This window comes from Schistocerca serialis, unplaced genomic scaffold (genome assembly GCF_023864345.2).
Source record: "Schistocerca serialis cubense isolate TAMUIC-IGC-003099 unplaced genomic scaffold, iqSchSeri2.2 HiC_scaffold_1178, whole genome shotgun sequence".
Classification (NCBI taxonomy): domain Eukaryota; kingdom Metazoa; phylum Arthropoda; class Insecta; order Orthoptera; family Acrididae; genus Schistocerca; species Schistocerca serialis.
In genome coordinates, this window is record NW_026047379.1 from 10001 (window position 1) to 17500 (window position 7500).

The window sequence follows — 7500 nt, forward strand, 5'->3', positions numbered from 1 at the left end:
CCGCACGACGTCGTGGACCGGCAATCACACCACCCGCACCCGCTCGTGCCCCACCCCAACGGCCAAACTCGCAACGCCAGCGGATGAACGGCGGAAGTTTCCCGCACTCGTAATGTGCAATCCACACCTATAACTTGCGTTTCATGAAGAGTTATGTCCAATATGCGACATTCCCGCTGTCCCTATACATGAGCTGCGAGCTGTACCACGTACAAGCTACAGACGCGATCGCATTGCTCACTGTACTGATTCCCATGCCGAGCGATCAGCTAGGAAGCGCCCCATCCATGTCGGTACCCGTGGGCGTCGCACTCGCAGTCACAAAAAACGCTGGGCAAATATATTTCTCGGAAGAGTAACGACAGTCCGAGCCTCCTGCGTGGGAAGAGTCTTTCTAGGCCCTGACCCACGGGAAGGGTTTAGCTTCCCCCATCCCGGACATTTGAAGTCGTCACACTACCGGTATTGACTAATAGACTGATTGCTGATAATCACTAGCCATACACTGGGGGAAACGGCCGACAGGGGCAGCAACATAGTGGAGCCGCAGTGTCACTAATGTACAGAGATAGAACAGTTTCGACTGGAACCAGAGTAACCGTATACACGGCACTGATTAGTAATAGATGCAGAGCCATCAGAATACAGATAATATATACAACCGTCCCTATACATGCTGAAAGACTCTGCACACAATGAGAACCACACGTCAGCCAGACACTATCACACACTACTCTCTGCCTCTAACAGGCACACACACAATATCTAACCACCAGCATGGAAGAACATCCGGTGCATCCTCTCCGCCACATTACACAATCCACACTATCATAACCAGACCGGGAGGTCCACCCACAAAACAGAATATCCCACCCTTCCGACATCCGCCATTGCTCAGTTAAGCCACGAACACCCACACATGTCCTACACAGGGGTGCACCCAACATCACAATTCTGCCTCCTGTCACAGTACACAAACAATGGCAGGAATGAAAGACACACATCTGCCATAACCTTGGAATCGGAGCGCCGCCTGTCATGAGCCACAAGTGCATCCTGACGTGACAAATCGGATGATCCCGCAGGCATGCACTTACGATAATCACTATCAACGAACCTGCCGCCCCCCCCCCCCCCCAAATACACCTTTCCCTACAACAATGTGTACCTTAACCTAAGCGATATTGTACCTTAACCTCAGCTATATCGTACCTTAACCTAACCTACATTGCGCCTTAACCTAACCTACGTTGTACCTTAACCTACGTTGTACCTTAACCTAACCTACGTTGTACCTTAACCTAACCTACGTTGTACCTTAACCTAACCTACGTTGTACCTTAACCTAACCTACGTTGTGCCTTAACCTAACCTATGTTGTGCCTTAACCTAACCTATGTTGTGCCTTAACCTAACCTATGTTGTGCCTTAACCTAACCTATGTTGTGCCTTAACCTAACCTATGTTGTGCCTTAACCTAACCTATGTTGTGCCTTAACCTAACCTATGTTGTGCCTTAACCTAACCTATGTTGTGCCTTAACCTAACATATGTTGTGCCTTAACCTAACCTATGTTGTGCCTTAACCTAACCTACGTTGTGCCTTAACCTAACCTATGTTGTGCCTTAACCTAACCTATGTTGTGCCCTAACCTAACCTATGTTGTGCCTTAACCTAACCTATGTTGTGCCTTAACCTAACCTATGTTGTGCCTTAACCTAACCTATGTTGTGCCTTAACCTAACCTATGTTGTGCCTTAACCTAACCTATGTTGTGCCTTAACCTAACCCATGTTGTGCCTTAACCTAACCCATGTTGTGCCTTAACCTAACCCATGTTGTGCCTTAACCTAACCCATGTTGTGCCTTAACCTAACCCATGTTGTGCCTTAACCTAACCCATGTTGTGCCTTAACCTAACCCATGTTGTGCCTTAACCTAACCCATGTTGTGCCTTAACCTAACCCATGTTGTGCCTTAACCTAACCCATATTGTACCTTAACCTAACCCATATTGTACCTTAACCTAACCCATATTGTACCTTAACCTAACCCATATTGTACCTTAACCTAACCCATATTGTACCTTAACCTAACCTAATTTGTGCCTCAACGTAACCTAATTTGTGCCTCAACGTAACCTAATTTGTGCCTCAACGTAACCTAATTTGTGCCTCAACGTAACCCATGTTGTGCCTCAACGTAACCCATGTTGTGCCTCAACGTAACCCATGTTGTGCCTCAACGTAACCCATGTTGTGCCTCAACGTAACCCATGTTGTGCCTCAACGTAACCCATGTTGTGCCTCAACGTAACCCATGTTGTGCCTCAACGTAACCCATGTTGTGCCTCAACGTAACCCATGTTGTGCCTCAACGTAACCCATGTTGTGCCTCAACGTAACCCATGTTGTGCCTCAACGTAACCCATGTTGTGCCTCAACGTAACCCATGTTGTGCCTCAACGTAACCCATGTTGTGCCTCAACGTAACCCATGTTGTGCCTCAACGTAACCCATGTTGTGCCTCAACGTAACCCATGTTGTGCCTCAACGTAACCCATGTTGTGCCTCAACGTAACCCATGTTGTGCCTTAACGTAACCCATGTTGTGCCTTAACGTAACCCATGTTGTGCCTTAACGTAACCCATGTTGTGCCTCAACGTAACCCATGTTGTGCCTCAACGTAACCCATGTTGTGCCTCAACGTAACCCATGTTGTGCCTTAACGTAACCCATGTTGTGCCTTAACGTAACCCATGTTGTGCCTTAACGTAACCCATGTTGTGCCTTAACGTAACCCATGTTGTGCCTTAACGTAACCCATGTTGTGCCTTAACGTAACCCATGTTGTGCCTTAACGTAACCCATGTTGTGCCTTAACGTAACCCATGTTGTGCCTTAACGTAACCCATGTTGTGCCTTAACGTAACCCATGTTGTGCCTTAACGTAACCCAATTTGTGCTTTAACGTAACCTAATTTGTGCTTTAACGTAACCTAATTTGTGCTTTAACGTAACCTAATTTGTGCTTTAACGTAACCTAATTTGTGCTTTAACGTAACCTAATTTGTGCTTTAACGTAACCTAATTTGTGCTTTAACGTAACCTAATTTGTGCTTTAACGTAACCTAATTTGTGCTTTAACGTAACCTAATTTGTGCTTTAACGTAACCTAATTTGTGCTTTAACGTAACCTAATTTGTGCTTTAACGTAACCCATGTTGTGCCTTAACCTAACCTATATTGCGCCTTAACCTGACGCACGTTGTCGCTGAACCTGCTCTGTAATTGTTATGCAACTCGTTAAATTAGTGTAGTGTTGCCTAACCGCAACCCTCGCAATATAGTTCGCTATTCGCACTGCCCGGTCCCCTGTGTATCGCGTCATGTTAAACACCTTGCAGGTGTTGCTGACTTTCCACATGCTCCTGCTATACACTGTAATGTGGATAGCAGCAGGACGTACATGCCCCCCCCCCCTTCCCCCCTGCCTTCGCAAGCTGGTCGTTGAGAAGTTTGCATGTTCAATGCCCTTCGCATGCCGACGTACTCAGCCTACGTTGTGGTACGGCCTGTCACCTGTCCGCCGATGTACGCAAAACCCACAAACTGTACTGCACATTGGTCCGTATGTACTGAATGATACATCGTGGCACATGTGTGACCGTACGACGACTGCGCCTAGCAACGGCAGACCATACAGTCCAAATATTGTGCACGCAGCTACGTGTCGTCTCCCTATAAGAGCTGGATTGCAGTGTGGTACGCCATTCAGACGTGTGGGAGGAACGGACGCCCTGGATGGCGATCAGCATGAGCAGTCTGTTGATGTAGTGGAGCGTGTATTCGGACGTAGTCGTCTCTTCTCACACACCGTGATAGCATGTTGCACCGCGTTCCACATCTGCGACATCCTGCAGAGGCCGGCTGACAGTCGTTCGCGCAATGGACACCGCATACGTACGGGGGCTACCTTCCACGTGTTCTCGAGGCGTGCACATGTTGTTGCGTCTATGTGGGCAGACGTAGTGTGTTGTGACACCTGACACAGGCATGCAATACTCGTTGCAAATGGCGATGGACGTCTACGTTTGCTGGTGACGTTACGCAAATGAACAACAGGTAACCCGTTGTGGTGCGGTTGTTCTCGCTAGAGGTGAATCAGTGTTGGCGACGATCGGTCGAGCTATTAACCGGTTGTTTCAGGGATACCCACCATGCCCACGAACGTGAAAGGGGACCCACCATGCCCACGAACGTGAAAGGGGATCTGGGTGTGAGGCGATACGCGGCGGTGGCTGGGTGGGACCGTCCCCGGCCGGTGAGGGGGGGCCGCCCGGCGTGCTGGCAGCGCGGTGCGTGGGCGCACGCGCTACAGCCGGCTGGTGGGGGCGGCCAGTGGCAGGCGCGCCGGCCGACGGACGCGGCAGGCGGCGCAGCTGCGCGCCGGCGCCCCCTGCTCGCGGCGCCTTGCGGCCAAAGCAGGTCCTCGCGGGCCCGGTGCGAAGCGCGGTGGCCATCTGCAGTGTGCTGGTCCGATTGAGGACTGTGTGCGCTGAGGATGCGCCGCCGCCCGGCGCTCGGCGCCGCGACGCCGTCTGCTGCTCGGTCGCCCCAGCGGTTCTCGCAGGTGGTTTGTATCGCAGCTGTGCGGACGTGTTGGCGCGTGCGCTGTGCTGGGAGAGTTCGCTTCGGCACCCAAGTGGGGCTTTTGTCCTTCTGTGGCGCTGGCGTTGGAGCTGCCGGTCACCGTAGGTGGCGCGTGTTGTCTCCCGCCGGCAATGCCACGACAGCACGCTCCCGGGCCTCTGTCGGCAGCGGCAAGCTCAGTTGGGAGCACGGGTGGTCGCACCTAAAGCGTCTACTCGCCTAACTCCGGGCGATTGCGCCTCTCTCGAACCCGACCAAGTACTTAGGACGGCGCTGCGCGCCGCCGGGACCTGAGAGGGTTTCGAGGTGTGTTGTGCAGGGGAGCTCAGCCTCCTCCTGTTTGCAGAATAATTGAGCGGACGCTTGCGTGTTCGCGCGGGCCCCCGGGACACACTCCCGGGCGGCCGGCTGCTCAGCTCTAGTTGACGCAGCTCCCTGGTTGATCCTGCCAGTAGTCATATGCTTGTCTCAAAGATTAAGCCATGCATGTCTCAGTACAAGCCGCATTAAGGTGAAACCGCGAATGGCTCATTAAATCAGTTATGGTTCCTTAGATCGTACCCACGTTACTTGGATAACTGTGGTAATTCTAGAGCTAATACATGCAAACAGAGTCCCGATGGCAGGAGACTGCGGGGGTCCTCCTCCAGTCCCTGTTGCCTGACGACAATGCGGATGGGGAAACAGAGAGGCAGCAGCAACTCAGAGATGAAGACCGCGAAATATACACCAATGAGACGGCGGTCTACCCCTTCTCAGAAGAGGAGGTAGCAACGCACATAAGATCTCTGCAAAGAGGAAAAGCACCTGGGCCAGACGGCATTGTGGCGGAGGTGGTGCAGTTTCTGGCGCCCCAGCTGACTGCACCACTAACACATCTGTACAATGAATGTCTCAGACAGCGTAAGTTCCCTAAAATATGGAAAAAGGCACATGTAGTCATCATAAAGAAAGGACCAGACAAGGATCCCGCAGAAACGAAATCCTACAGGCCGATTTGCCTGCTAGATATATTTGGCAAATTATTGGAAAAATTGCTGGCTGACAGACTGACAGCACACCGGGTGTTGTGTGGGATGAGTGACAGGCAGTTCGGGTTCAGGCCGGGGCGGTCGGCATCTGATGCAATCGCCCTGGCGGCCGAGGTCTGTGGCTCGACCCCGCACAAATACGTGGTCGGCATCATGGTGGACATCAGTGGCGCCTTCGACAACCTGTGGTGGCCTTCGCTCTTCTCCTGCTTGCGGGAGAAAGAGTGTCCAGGGCCGCTATATGGTTGCCTGAGGAGCTATTGCGAGGATCGGGAGGTCTGGCTATCATCCTCTAGCGAAAGAGTTAGCAAGATAATCACCAAAGGGTGTCCCCAGGGCTCCGTCTTAGGACCCCTCTTCTGGGACATCCATATGGAGCCTTTGCTAGATAGCTTACAACAGAGTGAAGAGGTGCTAGAGGTGATAGCCTATGCGGATGACCTCCTCCTATTGGTTGGCGGCCGCAGCCGCGAAGACATAGAACCAAAGATAGAGACAGCACTAGACAAACTCCAACAGTGGTGCCAAGTGACAAAAATGACGATATCGCCCAGCAAATCTACTTACCTCCTGCTAAAAGGACATCTCATTAGAAATCCGACAGTCAGAATAGACGGTTCACCAGTTCTTAGACGACGTGAGACACGCTACTTAGGAGTCATCATTGATGAGAGGTGGAGTTTCGGCAAGCACATTGATACCGTCACCCAGAGAGCCCTTCAGATACTGAATAATCTCATCTCAATAGGTCACAAAAGATTCCACCTTCCGTCACACTTAATTAGACTATACCACAACAGCATCTTAACTTCAGTCGTGGGTTACGGCTCGGGAGTCTGGGCACACAGGCTCACGAGGGTGGTGCCCGCCATGGCGGTGAGAAGGGTCCAGAGGAGCATGCTACTAAGAGCTGTGGGTGCCTACAGAACATCTCCAGGGGGGGCCCTGTTAGTCATAATGGGGCTCTGCCCCCTGGACATCAAAATAAGGGAACAAGCGGCCTGGTACTGGGCCAAAAGGGAGAATTATGACAAGATTGTAGATATTATGGGTATCAGATTGGGCGACAAAAGAGATATAAGGATAAGGGGGGAAGAACTTTGGCAGGAGACCTGGGCTGCAGAAGAGGCTGGACGACGAACCTTCCAGTTCCTACCAGATGTGAAGGAACGTCTGGGTATGAGGTATTTCGAGCCCACACGAGGTCTGATTCACTTCCTCACTGGCCATGGCCCCTACCCGACATACTTATGTCGATTTGGGAAAAGGGCGACACCAGCGTGCGACTGTGGCGATCCGGAGGGAACACCCGAACATGTTGTTTACGAATGCCCTCTCTTCAATGATGTTGCAAATACACTACGAGACAGACTTCCTAACCATGACACGTATCAACTGCTTAGACGTGAGGAAACCTTTCAGACACTAAACACCTTGGCAAACGAGGTATCTCGGAAAGTCTTAACCGAATATCTAAGAGAGATACAGTAAGAGCAAGGAAATAAGTATTACCGATTGTGACCTAGAGCCCTGGTCCCATACCGCCTGTGCGTGGACTGGCCAACTCCACCCGAGTTGGAATCCGCCATGTACAGGACTAGGGGGAGCAGGGACCAACCACCGGCTATGACACACCGATATGACGTAGGATAAGTTAGTTTGTAGGAATTAGTTATAGGAAATTAGATTAGGTACTGCAGCGATTAATAACGTCGTGGCCTGCCCAGTGCCAGGGGCATGTTCTTCGGGTTTAGCTCGAAGAACAAGGCATATTAAGTAGGTTTATATTTTTACTGGCACACATGTGACGCTGCA